At 36.1% G+C, this 20,824-nt stretch overlaps 1 protein-coding gene across 1 annotated transcript in view; it reads right to left on the reverse strand.

Moving 5' to 3' along the window:
* The window catches only part of Tenm3 (teneurin transmembrane protein 3), a 2,620,641-nt gene that overhangs the window by 2,568,715 nt on the left and 31,102 nt on the right, over nucleotides 1-20,824 (reverse strand). The window lies entirely within an intron of this gene.

The following is a 20,824-nucleotide window of genomic DNA, read 5'->3' on the forward strand; positions in this document are numbered from 1 at the left end:
AGTTGAAAGTGTCAGTGTTTAGTAAAATATCATAGGAATGTATTAAAAAATGGTATTCTACAATTCATCTTTTAATTAATTCTTAAAATATCTTTAAAAAATGGCATTTTCTAGATAATGATTTGGAGTTGGAAACAAGCATACTATCTATGGCAACCAGAAACAAAAGCACAAATATTGATTCTTTTTCTTGTGTGTGGATGCTAAATTATAAACTTTAGATATATATTCTACAATTAGGATAACTCAGAGGTAAGGTAGCTAGTAAGTACCTGGAGGGAGGCAGGCATAATTGATTCCAAGAAAGGGGAAATAGACATTTATTACATTTATAACATTATAAAGAAATAAAAGGGAAAGCTGAAATGGAAGATTAAGTAGGAAGGGGAATGGGAGCACAAGATAAAGGAGAGAATATGAGGAGGGGCAAATAACACTGAAGCCTTTCTAAAAGCCATATGGAAACCTACTACTATAGAAACTTCTTAAAATATGTACATATCTGAAATGAACCTAAATGGAGTTACCAAATAATAGGGCAGAGAATGATATCATTAGACATCTTATGCCACTCAGGAAAACGACCAGTGGCAGAAATTTGTTACATATTGTTGAGTCATTGGCCAAGGGGTCCCAGGGTATTTCCAAAGCTATTGGTTACCCTTCACAGCCTTGTGGTTAATTAAGCCTTGTTTCTGGAGACACAATTTACTTCAGTCATTGAAAATGGAGAAGTTAAGCTGATGGTTAACAGGTTCACCTACCCTAAAAGACTCATGGGACTAGAAGGTACTTTTAAGGCTACTGAATACCAAAAGTAATTATCTGTATCATCCAGGTACCAACCCTATGACCTACAACAGTGACCTGCCTGCAAGATATACTAGTACATTAGTGGAACAAATATTATGGTAATAACTAATCATTTATCATCATCATCATCATCATCATCATCATTTATTTTTAATTTTTTAATTATTTTTTTATTTATTTTACATACTGACTACAGTTACCCCTCCCTCCTCTACTCTTATCCCCTCTCCCAACATCCCATCAATCCCCCTTCTCTTCCAGTCTTCCTCCATCACCATTCAGAAAGGGACAGGCCTCCCATAGGCTCTAACAAAACATAGCGCATAAAGTTGAGGCACAACAAAACTCCTCCCCACTGCATCAAAGCTGGGTGAGGCAACCCAGCATGGGGAACAGGTTACAACTCCATGAATTGAAACCTATTCCTGATATTTCTAGACTGGCCAGAACCTGAGTGTAGTTATATCAACTGCCTTACAGGGAAACCTGTAATGCATAGCAATAATATTAAACCTATTGGCATATTGCTGTACTATACTTATAGGTCAGTGCATCACTCAGCCCTTATCAGAAAAGTATATTTTTGCAGTAGATGGGAACTAACACAGAGATCCACAACTGGACCATGTACTGAGTGAGAGACTTCAAGCACTCATTCCTAATCATGATATCTTAGTTAAATCCCTCCTCTCAATGCTTGGGATCTACGCTGAGGAGGAGGTAGAAAGATAATAGGATCCAGGGTGTTGATGACTCTTGGAAATAGCTTCTTCCTTCTAAATAAAGAAGCATGAGGAACTCACTGAGACTATAAGAGCATGCACAAGACTTCCTGAAGTTCAAGTCAGACAAATTCAAGCACCCAGAAAATGAAGTAGACAGAAAGTCCCACCACAGACCAAGACACTGTCTGTATTTGATACTTGTTTGGAAAGGGAAAATCAGTTGTCTTTAATGGAGTGTTACCATATCAACCATATTTCAGCTCAGGCCCCATGGCCAGGGGTAATTTATTGGACAATACCAAATGGACTTCATGTCTATTTTTTTCAACATGACTTTTATTTCCTTTTGACAGTTTTTGCAGTTTTAAAAGTTTTGGGGTTTGTTTAGAGAGAAAGAACATGAAGTTGGGTAGTTAGAGAGGCAGGGAGTGTCTGGTGTAAGGGAAAGAATATGATCAAAATATCTTGTGTAAAACATTTTTTAAGTAAAGTCAACTCATTTATGAGCTACTGTTAATGCCACTTTTTCAGATTAGGAAACCAAATTTAGCCAAATCACAGATTACTATGTATCAGTTAAACTAGTTTTCAATAAATTAACTGATGTGGTAAGAAAACAAGAATTTCTTCAATGAAAAATAAATAAAGAATACGTATGATGCATGTATTAGAAATTACTACCTCAGATCCTTGACAGGAATACTTTCTGTTGGAAAGGTTTTAAATTTTGACTTTAGAACCACCATACATGATGTAGTGTAGCTGTTCATAAAAAAAGGAGCGGGGAAGTAGATACATTTTAATGACATCTCTCCCTACCCAATGAAACCTGAGACTACATTGGCCGTGGATCTAGGGGAAAACAAAACACTATGCTTTTGCTAAAGGAACGTAGCAGTAAAGTGACTTCTACTGACAGTCTGCTCTACTCATAAACTCTTATTCCGTCAACATCAGAGAAGCTTCCACCCATTGTAGATGGGAATGGATGGAGAGCGCCACAACGGAGCACAGTGCGGAGTGAGAGAACTTGGAACAGTGTACCCAAGATGGGATGTCTCCTCCAGATACTTCCCCTCAGGGCTCAGGGAATTCTGCAGAAGAGGAGGAAAGACATTAACTGCAAAAGGGGATAGAAAACGTTAAGGAAAACTGGTCTAAGCCAGACGGTGTTCAAGAACTGAAAGGAGAAGAGGAGTCAAGTTTCCAGCCCGGAAGCTGTCTCCCACTGAAAATAGATTAAAAAATGAAAACTGGGTATGTAAAGCACACCCAAGGGCAGGCTCCAGGTCAACTGGGACAAGGAAAACACAGAGGAACTCAATGGTATGTTTTTGTTTTTGTTTGTCTGTTTGCTTGTTCATTTATAGTCTCATAAAGTTATGTCTTGGTTTTTGTTTTCTTTTCCCTACAGGTCTTTTGTTTATATATATGGTTTCCAATTTAATGTCTTTGTGGAACTTCTCTGCATTTGAGTGTCTGTGTCTCTTCATCTATATTTCTTTCTTTCTTTCTTTTTTTTTTTTTTTTAGCTGAGGATCGAACCCAGGGCCTTGAGCTTGATAGGCAAGTGATCTACCACTGAGCTAAATCCCCAAACCCTATATTTCTTTCTTATACTTCTTCTTTAACTCTATTTTCTTGCTTGTTTGATTATTTTGTCTTATTTAGGATTTCTGATTTGTTTTTATTTTTCCTTATTTTTATTTTCTTTTTTCTCTTTAGATGCCTCTTTGTTTTCTAATGAGAGAGAGCCCAAGAAAGGTATAGATTTGGGTGGGTAGGATACGGGAAGTTCTGGAAGGAGTTGGGAGAGGAGAAACTATAATCAGAATATATTATATGAAAAAAAGTTTTAAATTTAAAATAACTTCACCTTATTTTTGTGTGTTGTGCATAAAGTTTTAATAAGTACCTTATCTATACAACCCCTTATGCTTTTAATAATATATTTAATTTGAAATGCCCAAAAATTACTCTCAAGCACTGAATAGAATTATTAATAGAAATAGACCTGGTTATTATTCTCTCACAAATTATTTTACATAATTAATATGCATGAATATAAAATATTTTTATGTTAAATTGTGAGTTGGAATTTCTTTGCAATGTATCCAGATGATTTAATGATTTCCTTAGTAACCATATTGCTTGTTTATACACATTTGTATTTCATCATTGTAATTTATAATTTGTTTTTTTTTTTTTTTTTTTTTTTTACAAATGTACAAGTAACGAATAAACAAAAGTATAAGAAATATTTTAGGAGTCAAAGGACCAGGATATCTGGTGTGAAATAAGGTCTTCTAAATATAATATAGAAGTTACAGTCATAAGGTCTCAACAATATGGTTGCCTAAATTAGACCTGAAAAATAACACTATTGGTATTCTGATATTGATGGGTGACTTTTCACATTGTCCAAGCCCTACATGAAGAGCTGTGGACCAATGTCTGTTGTGCTGATTGTGTTGTTGCTGTTAACTTGACACAAGCGAAGATCATATGGGAAAAGGGAATATCAATTGATACAGTGGAATCAATCAGACTGGCCTGTAATAAATTTTTTTCTCAGGGTGAGGTGGGGCATTTTCTTGATTAATGATTCTTGTGGGAGAGCACTGTCCACTGCTAATGGTCCCACCTCTAGACATATAGTCCTAATTTATAACAAAACTAAGCAGAGTGAACTGTAGACAGCAAGCCAGTAAGCAGAATACCCTCACAGTCTCTGCATGACTTCCTGTCTCATGGTTCCTACCTAAATGGCTGTAGCTGGAGTTTTTCTCTCTGGTCCGGCCAAACCCATGCAGCCTACTTATAAAATAAACACACAGATGCTTATATTATTTAAACTGGCCTAATGACTCAGGCTTCTAGCTATCTAGTTCTTACATCTTAAATTAACCCATTTCTCTAAATCTGTACCTTGCCACATAGCTCGTGGCTTACCAGTATCGTACATGTTGGTACTCATGGCAGCAGCTGGCAGTGTCTATTGACTCAGCCTTCCTGTTCCCAGAATTCTCTTCTCTGCTTGTCCCGCCTATACTTCCTGCCTGGCTACTGGCCAATCAGCATTTTATTTATACAGAGTGATATTCACAGCACTTCCCCTTTTCTTTTTATTTTTTTTCAAAAAGCAAGGTTTTAACTGTCACATAGTAAAATTACATATAACAAAACAATTATCAATCAAGAATTACAGTTACAACATCTAGTCTATAACATCTAGTCTATTTCTATTTGGCAAAATTAAAGAAAATATCCTATCTATCTTATATTTGTGAGTGTAAGGTTTTATATCTAATTTAAATATTATCATAACTAAGGAAATTATACCTATCTAGTCTTCAACTACATCAAAGACCCCAGAAGGATATACTGTTACATGAGAAATGGGAAAAGGATGCAAGCAACTTTCAGGAGTCTTGCAAGAGTAGACAGAGAGAGTTGGCAGCCTGGACAGTCATCTAAAGTTCCTCTGTAAAGCTGGGGCAGCTGTCTTCAGCTCACAGACCTAGAGTCTCTCAGTCACTTTTCTGTTTCCTGTAGAATGGCTGGCAGTTTCCTCTGTGAAGCAGGAACCTGCAGGTATATTTTGCCAAGCAAATTTCAGTGGTCACTTTTCTGTGGGTCCTGCATATCCAGTCAATCAAGCAGTCTAGGCAAGAACAGTTTCTTGCCCAAATGGCTATTTCTGCTAAAAAAGAAGATATGGAATGTCTTCGATGCCCATCCTCCTCTCTGAAGTAAGTTGGTGCTGCCAGTAGCAGACATGTCTCACTGTCCAGAAAGTCTAAATTTTTAAAAATATTTTAAATAGCATATTCTGTAGGTCTTTAAAGTGTTTGAAAATTACCTATCTGAAATATATCTATGTATACCTAGAAAACTTAACTAACATAATACAAGTTTGACTATCACAGAAGACTAATTATTAATCTGTATTTCTTAATTATCCATTACAATCTAAATGAGTTTCATAAACATAATACCTCAAATGAGAAGAGAAATATATATACAATATAACAAAATTAAGTTTAAACTTGTATCAATAAACTAAAATCCATAGCAATGTAAAACATTTTAAACAAGATGCTCTTTAAAAGTAGATTTCATAATCTACTCTTTCATCCTACCATATCTATATCATATCCCCTTTTCTTCTTTAGAAAGAGATGCATTTATATTCAACATGTTTTAAATAAAATACTGTTTTTGTTTTTGTTTTTGTTTTTTTCTGTTCCACACCAGAGGGCTCTTCTGATATTGGACAAAAGAATCCCTCAACTTTTTTTTTTTTTTCAGCATTTTGTTTGTGTTTAGAGAAGGAGTGATCCAGTTCCATCTCCACAGCCAGCTTCGTATATTTGGGAATTTGGGCATAGTTTCTCTTACTACTTCCTGCTGGAGGGGGGGGGGGCGCTGTGTCTTATGGGGGACACAAAGAAAATTTTAGGATTATGGAGTAGCCCATGAGGGTGTATTGTCTGAGCCAGTTGACTTGAAACCATTCCGGATGTTGGATCATCTGGGCCATGCTGTCATCAGAGACCTTTCAGGGGGTCTTGGATGGTCAAACCTGATGTATCTTAATCTGGAACAAATCCATAGCCTCTTGCTTTCTGTGGAAATAAAAGCAGAGCCTCCTTTCCAAAGAAATATATCCTTATATCCAAATTTTGAAGCCAAGATACCTTTAAAATATACATATTGGCTTAACTCAACAACTTTTAAAATCAAATGTTTTTCTGCAGTTAAAAATCCCAAAGACAACACAATCCAGGTTCTCTGTGTAATATCCATCTTTACTTGGCTTATTTTTTTATACTACCTTTACTGTCTCTTTAAAAACTTTATTTTTAAAACTATCTAGTTTTTTATATAACTGTATATATTTCTTCTTTTCTCTCCTTTAAGCCTATGTACATTTTTACACACATTGCAAAGCATTTAAAGTCTTGTTCCATCTGAATCTGTCTTATTGTGAATCTATTGTTTTAAACTGCAGCATTACTAGGGCTAAAATATCAGCTTTGGCTGGTGGCTCTGCCCACCTTAGCTTCCCAACCTGGCAGTGGTACTTTACTGCCAACTCTGGGCCATCAACTCTTAGAAAGAGTGGTTCTATGCTTCTCTCAAAGCAGTGTGTAGCACAGAAACCTCTTTTTCTTCTTTTCTTTTTTTTCTTTTTTTTTTCTTTCTTTTTTTTTTTTTTTTTTTTTTTTTTTTGTACTAGCAAAGACTAAATCCACCATGCAGTGTAATGTGTCTCTTATAGATGCCTCATTCCAGCCATACTGCTGGTCAAACACATACAACAGTAACCTGCCATAGTAGTTCAAACCCCCTGCAAGCTGCCACTAACTTGAGAGAGACAACTAGGAAGCTGTTTTTACCTCCGTTTTAGAATCTTTCTTTTCTCAGGTTTTAGGTGGAAACTCTTGCCCCATGTTGCATGCTATTTGTAGCTGGAGATTTTTCTATCTGGTCCTGCCAAGCCCAGGTAACCCACTTATAAAATAAACACACAGATGCTTACATTATTTAAATTGTTCGGACTAATGGCTCAGGCTTCTAGCTATCTAGTTCTTACATCTTAAATTAACCCATTTCTCTAAATCTGTACCTTGCCACATAACTCGTGGCTTACCAGTATCTTACATATTGGTACTCATGGCACCGGCTGGCAGTGTCTATTGACTCAGCCTTCCTGTTCCCAGAATTCTCTTCTCTGCTTGTCCCACTTACACTTCCTGCCTGGCTACTGGCCAATCAGCATTTTATTTATACAAAGGAATATCCACAGCAAATGGCCCTCACTGGTTTGTAACTTTTAAGCCAAATAAACACACTCCCATCAAACTCAGTTTTTGTCAAGGTTTTTATCACAGCAATAGAAAGCTAACAGATAGCTATCAAAAATGTAAGAATCAATCTTCTCCAATCCGAAGTAATCAGCCTTAAAAGCAAAAACTAAGTGAACAATACTAAATTAACTTGACAAGAAGTAAATGTATGAAAGGATACGGTCATGAATTTGAATGGGATGGATATGGGCAGACTTAGAGGTACAGGAAAGGAGAAAAGAATGCAAACACAGTATTAAAAAAAAAGAAATGTATATTTATTTAAAGCAACATGGGGACTACTAGCATAAGTAACTTATACTATGTAAAAGAGTTTACTACCTCTACTTTAAAATTCCTAGTATCTTTGAGAATTTTTCCTGAAGTAGCACTTTGAGTTATGTCTTCTGGGATACCATGTGGTGTACTTTCACTAACGCATTGTAAAGTACTTTTAAAAGTTTTATACTGTAGTAATTATTGGAAATATTTCCAAAGCATATTCAGTGATTAAAAAATGAAATTATTTTCATATTAATATTACTAGGACCAAAGTAAAAATATTCAAACACTGAAAGAGAAGAAAAGTCCTGAGAGGTACAGAAAGAAACCCTGTCATGGTTTTCTCACTCCATTTTTACTATTTTCTAGCTCCTCTTGGAGGTGAGTGAGAGTCTTGAATACTACGTTATCCATTTCTAAACTTGTGTGAGTCTTAAATACAACGTTCTCCATTTCTTTTCTTTTCTTTCTTTTTTTTTTTTTTTGAGTCAGGGTTTCTCTGTGTAGCTTTGTGCCTTTCCTGGAACTTACTTAGTAGCCCAGGCTGGCCTTGAACTCACAGATATCTGCCTGCCTCTGCCTCCCCAGTGCTTGGATAAAAGGTGTGCTCCACCACTGCCCAGCCAAAGTTATCCATTTCTAAACTTAATCATGGCATGTTCAGTGTGACAACAGCTGCTCTAATTATCTGCTCATGCCAAACTCTCCTGGAGGTGTGAATTTTCATTTGAATCTCCTGATTTTTCCCAGGTTAGCAAAGTAGGAAACAAATGACAGACATTGGGAAACACATACGTTATATTTACATATTAATCATTTCCATGATATTGCCTTATTACATGCCTTTTTTTATATCATGTATAGGTGGCTAGGTCATATCAATCAGCACAAAGTCAGAATGCCAGAGAAGAATCAAGATGATGTAATTCCATCACTCTACTAGATCTTTCCTAAGACTGCTAACAATCACGGGTACACAGAAAGCTTGTATGAAGAAAGTATCAAACTATTAAAATATGCTTCTTGAAAAAAAATAGGGTAATTTTTATTGCTTACATTTTTGTCCAAATTTCATAATTCTATTTTTATAAATTCAAATCTTAAGTTGCCATTAATGATATAGACTATTGTAAGACATATATATGTGTGTGTATTATGTACATGAATACACAAATATACATTCTTGTCAACAGAGGCTGATTTACAATAATACAGAAAAAACAAAGTTTCAGTTAATTTTATATATAGTCTCATTTCAGGATATTTTCTGTTTTAATACATATTTTGTTATTTCTCTGAGAATTTCATATGTGGCATTTTTATCATCTTTATCCCTCTTCCCAACTCTCCTCCATTTATCCCCCATTCTATACTCACCCAACTTTGTGTCCTCATTTTAAATAAACTCATCCAGTCCAATTTGTGCTGGCTCTGTGTTTTTTGGACGTTAAATTTCATTGCTGCTCTGTTCACAATAGCAAGGAAATAAATGTAGGCTAGATGTCTATCAGCGTGGAAATGTATAGTGAAAACAAAGTCTATTTAGACAGTGAAGTAATCCTCAGATGTTAAGAACAATGAAATTTTAGAATTTGCAGGTAAGTGGCTGGAGCTTGGAACATCATGAATGAACTAATCCAGACCCAGAAATACAAGTGCCACATGTTTTGTCTCATTTGTGGATATTACCTTAGAACATTAGAGCCATGTACTTCATTTGGAATACTAACAGGTTAGGGAATGAGTAAGAGCCATGTGAGTGGGCTTTCAAGGGAGGTAAGAGAAAGGAGAAAGAAAAAGGGGGAAATGTGTATGGAATTGCTATGGTTGAACATCATTAAAAATACATCTCAATCAAAGAAACAATGCTAACATTAAAGCTGAGCTACTTTTATGACTCAAATGTTTTATGTCCTCTGACAGATTATACAACAAATGAGCATTCTCTCTATATTTTATATATGATTTATTTTGACAAAAAAAATGTATAGCCTATAATATAGTCCTGAAAGATTAGAAAGGCTAGGTAAAGTGATGTACTAATTGGGCATTAGTTATTTTTTGAGGTACCATTATCTTTTCTACAATCATAAATATTTATTTTCAGATTTGGTTGTTATGTACATGAAGTCAAGTCATTTAGAGTAATAAGTCTTAAAATCAAAATTTTTCCAAGAGTATTACCTTTAGGAAATAGGGCAAAAATGAAAAGAGGTTTCATTTTTTATTCTGAGCAGATTTTGGTGTCTTCAAATGTATGAACATATAAGTTAACTTATTTATTTATGTAACAAAGAAATAATTTCTACTAAATTTCTCCTATGATGGCTCTACCAAAACATTAAGGCCTACAGCTAGATTTTTCTTCTTGATGCTGAGGCAGTTAAAACTATTAATGATTAAAAACTGATCGATACGATTTGCATAATCAATATGAACCTAGACAGCTAGCCTTGACACTTTTTAGTTCAAATGTAAAAGAAGAAGATGCAAAGGATGCAAAGGACACAAGAAGCTTGACCCTGCTTTTGCATATTTCAAAGAACATGTTGTATAAAATGACGTCCATGATCCAGAGTCTACAGTCCTAATGCATTAACTCTTAGTCAGATATTATGAATTGTATACAAAATCACACAGAGAGTCTTTGAAGGTCAGATAATATAACTTTCAAGATGACATCTAGAATAACTAATCAATGTAAGCTAATATGAGAATACTGTGGTACGAAAGCTGTGATCCCACGAATACTAAGAAAAATGTGTTTATTGTCCTTTGGAATAAAATAACGCTATTAGTGAACAGTGGGCTGTTAAATTGTTTTGTAAATAACTTCAAAGGTGATAGTATTTGTCATTGTCTCTGAAAAGGCTGAAGTAAGTAGCATAAAAAATGAATAGAGAAAGTATTAGGGTGTTGGGGGAGAAACAAGGAAAACAAAAGATTGTTTGAATGCTCATATAAAACCAAAGCTAATTGGTTTAAGAGACAAGGGCATATAGTGGCACTATCATCAGTATGGTGTGGGTTTTAGGGATCTGAAGGTTGTTCTGTCCCCCAAACTCACTATACTAAGTGTCCATCCCCCAAGCCAGTTTACTCACTTTGTTCCACTTGATCTTCAGTTGTGCACAACTGCTAAGTGAAATAACATAGGTTTAGACTTCAGTTTCTCAATGAGAGATTTTTCCCTGAGTGTAATTTCACAGCGTACCAGCCATCTGAGAATATTCCTTCAAGAGAAGAGAGCAGCAAAAAAGGAAGGAATAATACTGGGGGAAGTTACTCTTGGCCCAGGCACAGAATTAACTGACTCTGAATCTATTAGGCATTGTGGAATACTACTTTAACAAGCCAAAGATGTCTTACCTTTGTTTATGCTGTGTTTGTTTAATCATGTGAAGATGTGTTGTATTTGTTTCACCTTGTCTGCCTAAGGCACCTGACTGGTCTAATAAAGAGCTGAATGGCCAATAGCTGGGCAGGAGAGAGATAGGAGGGGCTGATGGGAAGAGAGAATAAGTAAGAGGAGAAATCTAGGCTCCAGGGAAGAGAATAAGGGAGAAAGAGAGGGAGACACCTGGGGCAAATCAGCCAGGCATCCACCAGCCAGCCAGATATGGAGTAGAACTTACGAACTTACAGAAAGATGAAAGAGGTAAAACATAGATGAAGAGAAACAGGTTAATTTAAGTTATATGAGCTAGTAGGGCAAGCATAAACTAAGGCCAAACATTCATCACTAGTATTAAGTCTCCGTGTCTTTATTTAGGAGTAGGTTGGTGGCCCCAAAGAAATCCTGCTACAGTTAGGAGCAGGATTCAGCAGAGAGTGTCTCTTCTCATTAACTTGCTGCTTGGTGTCTCATATTCTCTTGTAAAAGTCCTTGTAATATACTGGAGGGTTTAACCGTGTGGTAGCAAAACTTTGTGACAGAAATATTTCAGTGCTCTTGATACTTTTATAAGTTGGAGGGGCATTTGAGTTATCAGGAGCAGGGCTCTTATTCAGGCATTCTACTTCACCTTCAATATAATCACAAATCTGATTACTGTGTATGGTATGAACAAGAATGAGATCTGATCTACGAACACAGAAAAAAAAAATACAGTTTCTTAGTCTAGTTCATCCAGAAACAACCTATATGTACTTGTGTTTATTTCTTTGGATGCATTAAAACTTGGGATCTTCAGATATTATTTTGCAAATACAATCTTCACAAATTGAACACTATATCACGGACATTGCATGGCTTAGTTGCCTTATTTTTCACACAATATTACTATCTCTTGTGACATGTAGGTATGGAGAATACAAATATGAACAGGTAGTTACTTTTCTGACATTCCATAATGAATTGATTATGTAAAAATGTAAGTCTTTTAATACCTATGAATCAGAAAACTATATAAAAATCATCTTTGAAACTGGGGAGGCATTGGGTGTATCTTTAGCTTCTCAGAAAGCTGCGAAATATGAAAATATAAATTTAATACAGAGAAGAGTGTCTGAGGGAAAAAAGGAAAGGAATATGACATCTAAGAAAGAGTGTGTATGTGTCTGTATGTCTGTGTGTGTGTGTGTGTGTGTGTGTGTGTCTGTCTGTCTGTATGTATGTCTGTGTCTGTGTGTATTAGAGGGTGATTTTGGGTATCTTGACTGTGTTCTACACTTCTTAAATATGGCCTATTTTGTTAAGTGTAGGTATAGTATTGAAACTAGAGATCTTGGTTTTTGCTAATTATTCAGGCATCCAGTTGTCTCTACCACCTCCACCAGTGATGAGCTTTTAAGTGGGTACCTGAGATCTGACCTTAAGTCTTTTGTTTGCCTGTCAGGCAGTTTCTTCTCTAAGCCATTTTGCCAACGCTATCAAATCTCAGTGCTTTTGAATGTAGACTCTTCTCAATATTAAGAAGTGATATGATCATTTCTGAGCTATCCATCAAAGGGGGTGTATGGTAGTTATCTCACAGTATCAACCCCAGAGAGCTGAAAAAGAAAGTCACTCTTGCTCTCTTTTAGTTCTCCCAACTTAGCTTCAAAGGAGACTATTGTTATTTACTTAAAGAGCCCTCCCCATCTACAATAATCATAAAATAAATCCTAATTGGATGAAAGTTGTGAGGTCATTCATTTTTATGTACAATGTGCCTTGCCACAGATAAGTATTTTATCAACCCAAACCATTTATTAAAACACATATGTCATGCAAGGAAAATAATGTAAGACTTGAAGATACATGATCACAGAATAGAGATGAACCAACATTGAAGTCCAAGAACGTACACTGTACTTGCTTTTAATTTGTATTTCTTTTATTTTTTAATTAGCTTATCAAATCATTTTATACCTATTTAGTTTTGGTTGATGACCCCTCCCTCTGCTCGTCTCCATTTTCCCTGACCTCCTCCTTCAATATGCTTCCACCACCAGTATTCCCCTTTCCACTTTCACATCACATGGAAAAACAATCTATTTTTATACTACTAAAAAGAGGAGGCACAGGTAATGAGTACACCTTCCAAATGTTTATGTCAGCTAAATTAATACATTAATAGCCTAATAGTAAATATTAGAAGACTGAATGTGTGGATACAGTTGTTTTCCATTCATGTGCTACATTAGGTATTTACCAAGAGCTTGTTTGGACAACAGTGTACAGTGAATAAGCCAAATGACAGACAGGTCATCATCATCACACAATGATCACAGTTGATAACAGAGCACCTTTTTAATCATAAAGAATAATTAAGGTAACATTTCTTGAATGCCATTGACTGATTTATGACAGGCAATATGAAATTATATTGAGCATTTTCTCTAATCTTATCATGAATTACCCTAAACTGATCATTAAGTGAACAATATATAAGAAATTGAGATCATTTGTCCTTCTATGTCATTTGTGGAGCTGAATAAATTACAAGGTTTATTTTTTAAATGTTTCCTTCATGTAGCTGTGTTTCCTGGGAAAGCTCTTAGAATGGATTTTACAGAGAATAAATAAATAATATGTTTTTTAAGAGTGAGCATAATTAAATATTTTCTTAACACTCCTTAGAGTTGTTTTAAATCACAAAAATTGCAAGTTATTAAAAACTAATGTGTATGAGAAGATGTATTTTTCCCTTAATTATTTCATTTTCTTATATTTCTTTGTCTCAATTCTCTTAACTACATCATATACTCTGTGAGTGTTGAATTGCTTTCTCACACTTAGCTTCTATTTCCATGAGTAACACTACACAAGGCAGAGAGTGTGCAGTCTATGAATACTTATTGTAATGAATTCCCTTTCCTGCTACATAAATTCAGAGTAAAAAAATAAACAAACAAAAATTTTACCTTGAGAAACCTAAATTTCCATTATTAGGTTTTATTCATGAATTGTTTCTTCTTATATAATCCTTTTGAATTCCACAGCTAATCATCAAAAAAGCCTCTCATGTAGCATTCAAGGATATTTTGCCTCAATTGTGTGCATGTATACATATATTGCAATGAAAATATGAATATGTATGCAAATAAAAAACAAGAACACTGAAAACAAAGCAAACACACATTAACAATGATCAAAAGTAGGCATTGTTGTTTTTGTTTTTTATTTGTTTGTCTCTATCCTTTTTTTTTTTTTTTTTGGAAGCTGAGGATCGAACCCAGGGCCTTGTGCTTGCTAGGCAAGCATTCTACCACTGAGCTAAATACCAAACCTTCTATACTTTTTTTAAACTTATTTTTTTATTTATTTTTTCATCTTATATACTATCTCCAGTTCCCCCTTCTCTGCTTCCCCTGCCCCTTCTACCTTTCCCACATCCCACCCCCCATCTACTCCTCAGAAGGGTAGTTGACAAAGTCTGGCATACTAAATTGAGGCAGGACCTAGCCCCTCCCCCCTGCATCAAGGCTGAGCAAGATATTCCTCCACAGGGAATGGGCTCCAAAAAGTCAGTTTATGCACCTGGTGTAAGTCCTGGTCCCACTGCCAGGGACCCCACAACAGATCAAGCTACACAATGGTCACCCACATGACAGAGGAAAAGCCTGCATTTTTTAAAATTTTATGAAGCTTTTTTTTCACAATCATTTAGAAAGCATACCTACCTTCACCCATTTTGGAGATGTCTTAATATTCTCATTATCAAACCTTTAAAAATAATGCAAAATTACTAGAATTTGCATATTGGAACAGCACCCAAGTTGTCAGGAGAAGTGGAATATCTCAGTGAGGAAAAATGCATTACGTCAATAAGTCCATGGATAAAGACATTTTTAGAATGTTTAATTTTATGTATGTGTATGAATCAGTGACTGACTGTGACTTTGTGAACAGGTGTGTGTGTGTGTGTGTGTGTGTGTGTGTGTGTGTGTGTGTGTGTGAGTGTGTGTGTGTTTGCAGTACCTACCGAAACCAGAAGAGGGCATCAGATCACCTAGAAGTGGAGTCGATGTTCCTGCTGGAAATGAGAGTCCTCTGAAAGAGCAAAAGTACTCCTGACCACTGAGCAATCTCTCTGTCCTAAGGGGATCCCTTTAAAGACTTTTGGACAAATATGATACTTAACTTATAAATGGATATTAGGTATAAAGTAAATGGTAATCTTGCTACAGTCCACAGACCCAGATGGGCTAAGTAACAAGGAAGGCTATGGGGCCGTGGGTAACATGGATCTGTCAAGGAAAGGGAGAGGGGTAAAATCGATTTCTCAGGTGGGCTGGAGGCAGGTATGGTGAAAACAGGAGGGATTCAAGGCAGGTGGGGAGGTGGGAGGAAAAGAGCGCTTGGAGAGAAGGCTGGAAGTGGGAGGCATGAGGGGCAAGGGGAACCTAGTATGATGGAAACTCCCTGGAATCTACAAGGGTGACTCTAGTGAAGACTCCTAGTGAAGGAGGATAATGGAGCCTGAACCGGCCAATCTGTAACCAGGCAAGGCTTCCAGTGGTGGGTCTAGGACCTCGACTCAGTCACAAAACCCTCGACCTACAGTGTTTCCTGCCTGAAAGATGTTCTGGGGCAAAGATGGCTCAGAACTTGTGAGAGTGACCCCACACCCTCACCCCAATGACTTGTCCAACTTGAGGCCCATGCCACTAGAGGAAGCCCACACCTGACCTTGCCTAGATGGCCAGGAACCAGAGGCTGAATAGCTCAGAGATCTAGGATAGTACCAAACACTAATGACGATAAATAAATAAATAAATAAATAAACAAACAAACAAACAAACAAATGAAAAATAAAACAAAACATTAAAAAAATAAAAAAAAAACAAAATAAAACAAAAAATACTAGTCAATGAAATGATTCCTAATGGTATTATATTATACTCATAGATAGACGCCTACCCCAATTATCAGAGAAGCTCCCTCTGGTTGCTGATGAGAACAGATGGATACTCCCAGCCAAATATTAAACGGAGCTCGGGGAATCCTGCTGAAGAGGAGGAGGAAGGATTGTTGCAGGCAGAGGCATCAAGGACACCAGAAGAACATAGCCCCCAAAATTAACTAAGCAGGGCTCATTAGGGGCTTACAGAGACTGAAGCAGCAATCTCAGAGCTAATTTATTACATATCCATTATGGTTGTGTAGATTGGTGTTCTGACTCCTCACAGTGGAAGTCGGATATCTCTGACTCTTTGGCCTGCTCTTGGGACCTTTTTCCTCCTATTGGATTGCCTTGTCCAGCCTTGATATGAAGGGTTTTGCCTAGTCTTATTTTGATTTCTTATGCCTGGCTCGTTGATAGTCCTTAGAGGCATGCTCTTTTCTGAAGGGAAATGGCAGAGTGGATCTGGGGGAGGAAGGAAATGGAGGGGGGTTGGAAGGTGTGGAGGGAGAGGAAACTGTGATTAGGTTGTAATGTATGAGAGAAGATTTAATTTTTAAAAAATGAAGACTTTTATATTTTTGATTAGTTCTTTGTTTTTGAGAGAGAGTTTCTATTAACCCAAAAGGGGTCTCCAGCTAGCTGAGGATGATCTGTCACCTCATGTCTTCCTGGCTCCACCCCCAAAGTGCTGGAGTTACAGCTGTGTGCCACCACATCTGTCTTCTCAATTCATTTGAGAAGAAGAAAAACAAAATTATTTGTCATGTTTAACACCAAGTTTCTCAGATCATTGTCAAACACCTGTCATCATAGTAGAAAAGAAATTCATTTATACAAGAGAAGGGACTGTTCATGTTTATGAAACTAGAATCTAGGAGAAAAGTGATATTAGCTGTCCTAAACTGGGTAAATGAAATACCCATTAGCATCTTTTGGTGTGAAAACATTTCAGAAAAATGCTGTTTTGAAACAACAATCAAAAACAGCTGGTAATACTGGTATGGAATTTTTAGCAGTACTATATAACATTCTTTCTCACAAAAAGTAAAAAAAAAAATATGGGGATGTTGTATCAAGCTTGGCAAAGCAATAATGGGTATATTTTACATAACTATACAAACTATCAAAAATAATACATAGCATATTGATATATGGTGAACATATGATAGAATGTTTCCTCTCCAAATATCAATACTAGTGTCTCAGCTTGTCACTACAACATTCCAGTGGCATTATGCTGAAGAAGGTAAGAAATGAAGAAATAATTGCTGATACAAACGAGTAATCAGGCAAGACACACAAAAATCACAAAATATGTAATTTTAAGTATAATTATTTTAATTTCAATTAATTGAGCTTCTTCCTGTGTAGTTTTTTTCTTTCCATGAATAATGATCAGTTAAAAATCATTTTGAGAGGTTCATTGACACAACACTGAGGCTTAGAGTACCGGATGTTTTTGCGGAGGATCTGGGTTCTGTTCTTAGCATCCACCTGGCAGTTTACAACCAACCAGTTCCAAGGGATCAAATCTCTTCTGATCTCTGCAGGCACCAGGCACCAAAGCAGTGTGCTTTCATACATGCAGAGAAAGCTCTAACACATCAGAAAAAAAAATCTTTTAAAAGATAATAATTCATTTGGACTGAAAAGTTAATGGTCATTGAACATGGAAACAAGATAATTTATGGTATCTGTGTATCAATGTTCTTAAAGTCTCAATTTTAAAGATCAAAACATCACACAATCACCACACTAGTAAATCCAAAGGCTTTGTTCTAATTTATGAATATGAACGGACTCTTAAAATGATTTATGGTGTTCTTAATGTGTGGGAAATAGATTTTATATGTTATATCTAAATACAAGGAAGAACCAAGAGCATTCTACCAAGATCATGCCCTTTCCTGCTCTACTGGTGGTCATCAGGTAAATACTGATCAAGGCAAGATCATTACCAAGGGACTGACTTAGCTACTTCTGACATCCCTCGGCCATATAATTCTAGAATTAGCCTGGAACTGATAATTATATTATATATTTTACAATAAAATGCCATCAACCTGAGAATTGATGCCAGACTTACTTAATATTAAATAAATTCATAGATTATCTGGAAAACTTAAAGAGTCAATACACACTGACAAACTAGTATCATGATTCAAATTAGTATCAGCATTGTCTCAGATCATTAGGAAGAAAATCTAAAATCACTCAAGTAGTAATCAAAAATGGAAATATGCTTCTATAATAATGCTATTCTAGCACACTTCCCCAAAATAGATGATAAAATCAGAGTCCCAATCTGGAGTCACTGCCAATTAAATATGCTTATAATAATGGACAAGATTACAGTGACCTTTGGTTTTCTGACTTGTAAAACATAAACACTGATATCTATATTACCTTGTTGTTTAAGGTGTTACAGAAGACAGTTCATTTAAAATACTTTGGATAATGGGTTAATGTTAACTGTCATTTTTCATTCTAATTTCATTCACTAACTCAAGAGTAATATAGATAACAATATGAATTAATGACTTTTTGTAAATAATTTTCATCAATCTTTGAAAAATTTTAAAACAAGTTTCATCTCATCTTCAACTCTGTCTTTTAAAGTATCAACAAATTGAAGCCAGGCAGTGGTAGCACACACTTTTAATTCAAGCACTCAGGAGGCAGCACCAGGCAGATCTCTATGAGTTTGAGACCAGCCTGGGCTACAGAGTGAGTTCCAGGAAAAGCGCAAAGCTACACAGAGAAACCCTGTCTCAAAAACCTAAATAAATAAATAAATAAATAAATAAATAAATAGATAGATAGATAGATAGATAGATAGATATTAAATAAATAAATAAGTATAATATCAACAGATGAAAACTTATTAGATAAGTGTAGCTACTTAAATGTGTATCTTACTATTGGCTATTGGTACCATCTCTGATAACATTTGACTTATTATTCTAGCTACTTTAACATTTAACCACATTTAGATGTTACAAAATAAGTAAATTAATTACTAGAACAAACTGTAAGCATTATTTAAGTGCTGTGAGTTTCAAGTAACAGAAAACTACAAGTATTCAGTCAGCTTGAGCATCCCCCTCTTCTGCCCTCCAGGGCGATTTTCTCCATAAGCATATTATTGAAAATTCGAGAACATCCTCCATGAGGCATAGAACAATTAACGTGCATTTCTTTACCCTCATCATACATTAATTCTCAGATTCTGAGAATTTATATCTTTGCATGGCAAACATGTTTGCCATTGTGATGATCTTGGTACCCTTGAGGTAGAATCTTTTTGATTGATTCTAGTTACTGAAGTTTCTGAGAAGAGAAGATTTCCCAACTGAGGTCATGAAAAGAAATAACAGCATTCATGGGAAGTGGTCTCCACTTGCTTACATGTAAGGTGAGGAGGTACAACCTCTGAAAGAGAGTGAATGGTGGAGCAAAGGTAATTATTCCACATAGCTGGGAATCAGAAAGAGCAAGAGAGAACAGAATGCCTCCTCCAAAGGCATACCCTGTCTAACTTCTTCCTTTAACACAGCCAAACCAAACAGCTTGCTCAACTACAATTTCTTCAATTGATTTGTTATGGATGCTGTTACTAATATAGTGAATTAATTACCCACAACAGTCCTTCCAGATAGGAACTGAGCATTCAGCACCTGCTACTACAGAGAACACATAGTTTCTAAAACTGAGTGGTTTTGCCATTGAAAACGGAGAAAGGAGATAAAGTTGTCCTCCAGAAGTTGTTAGAAACAAGACATGATTCTTCCCTACAATCTAAACAAACAACTGTATCCATCCCCTCATCTTGATATGAAATAACTAAGATCTCTATTAGACTGTAAGAAACTATAAGCTGATGGATTTGTGCTGTTCCAAGCTATACAAGGCTGTGAATATTTGTTTCAGCAGCAACAATAAACTAACTTACTGCTCTTATCCCCGTCATGTCTGATAAATAGAAACTCCCTATCTAGTACCAGAGGGATTCCTTTTGTATGTCCAAAACTCAAAGTGTCTACTCACATTTCCTTTCCTTTTATTTAATTTTTATCACATTTCCAAATGTTCTGTGGTAGTCCAAGACAGGTACATGGGAGCTAAGCCTTAACAAAAGGTGACTCATAATAACATAGTTAGAATACATGTGGAATGTTTTGCTGAATACTAAAATAACCTATGGTATATTTGTTGACATCGTTCCCCATCCTAAATAGAAATAAAAGATCAAAGAGGTTTTATATTGTTTTGTGAACATCCTTCAGGAAATCTAGCTTTGTGAACAAGAGCAACTGACTTTTCAGGACATCCATGAAGAAATTCTGATAGGAAGGAATCCAGTGGAAGCCAAAAAAAGAGATTCAATTTTGGCCCTGAGAAGGGATGAAAATCCTGTAAGGGTGAATTTCCAATGCTTGTCTGTTTGATGGGATTTAGGATCGAGAGAATACACGCCTCCGGGTTGTCTACCAAGGAGTGTCTGGGAAGTTTTCCTGAGAAGTCTCAGACTGAATGAAAAGGAGAATGGAGGTGAACACCAGCCTTGATCTCTCTCTGCTTGCTGGCAATGTGAAGAGCTGCAAGAGCTGTATCAAGCTCCTCCTGCCGTGCCTTCTCCACCTTGTCATCCTGTACACTCAAGTCAGGTGTCAGAGTCATCCCTTCCTACCCTAAATTGTCATAGCATCAGGTATTTCGTCACAGCAATGCATAACTGAGTTTAACTAATTACAAATGATTTCTCAGTCAAATAGAGCACAGGGAACTTCATCACTGAAAGCATTAGATGATACTGAAA

Source organism: Onychomys torridus, chromosome 17, assembly GCF_903995425.1.
Source record: "Onychomys torridus chromosome 17, mOncTor1.1, whole genome shotgun sequence".
In the NCBI taxonomy this organism is placed as follows: domain Eukaryota; kingdom Metazoa; phylum Chordata; class Mammalia; order Rodentia; family Cricetidae; genus Onychomys; species Onychomys torridus.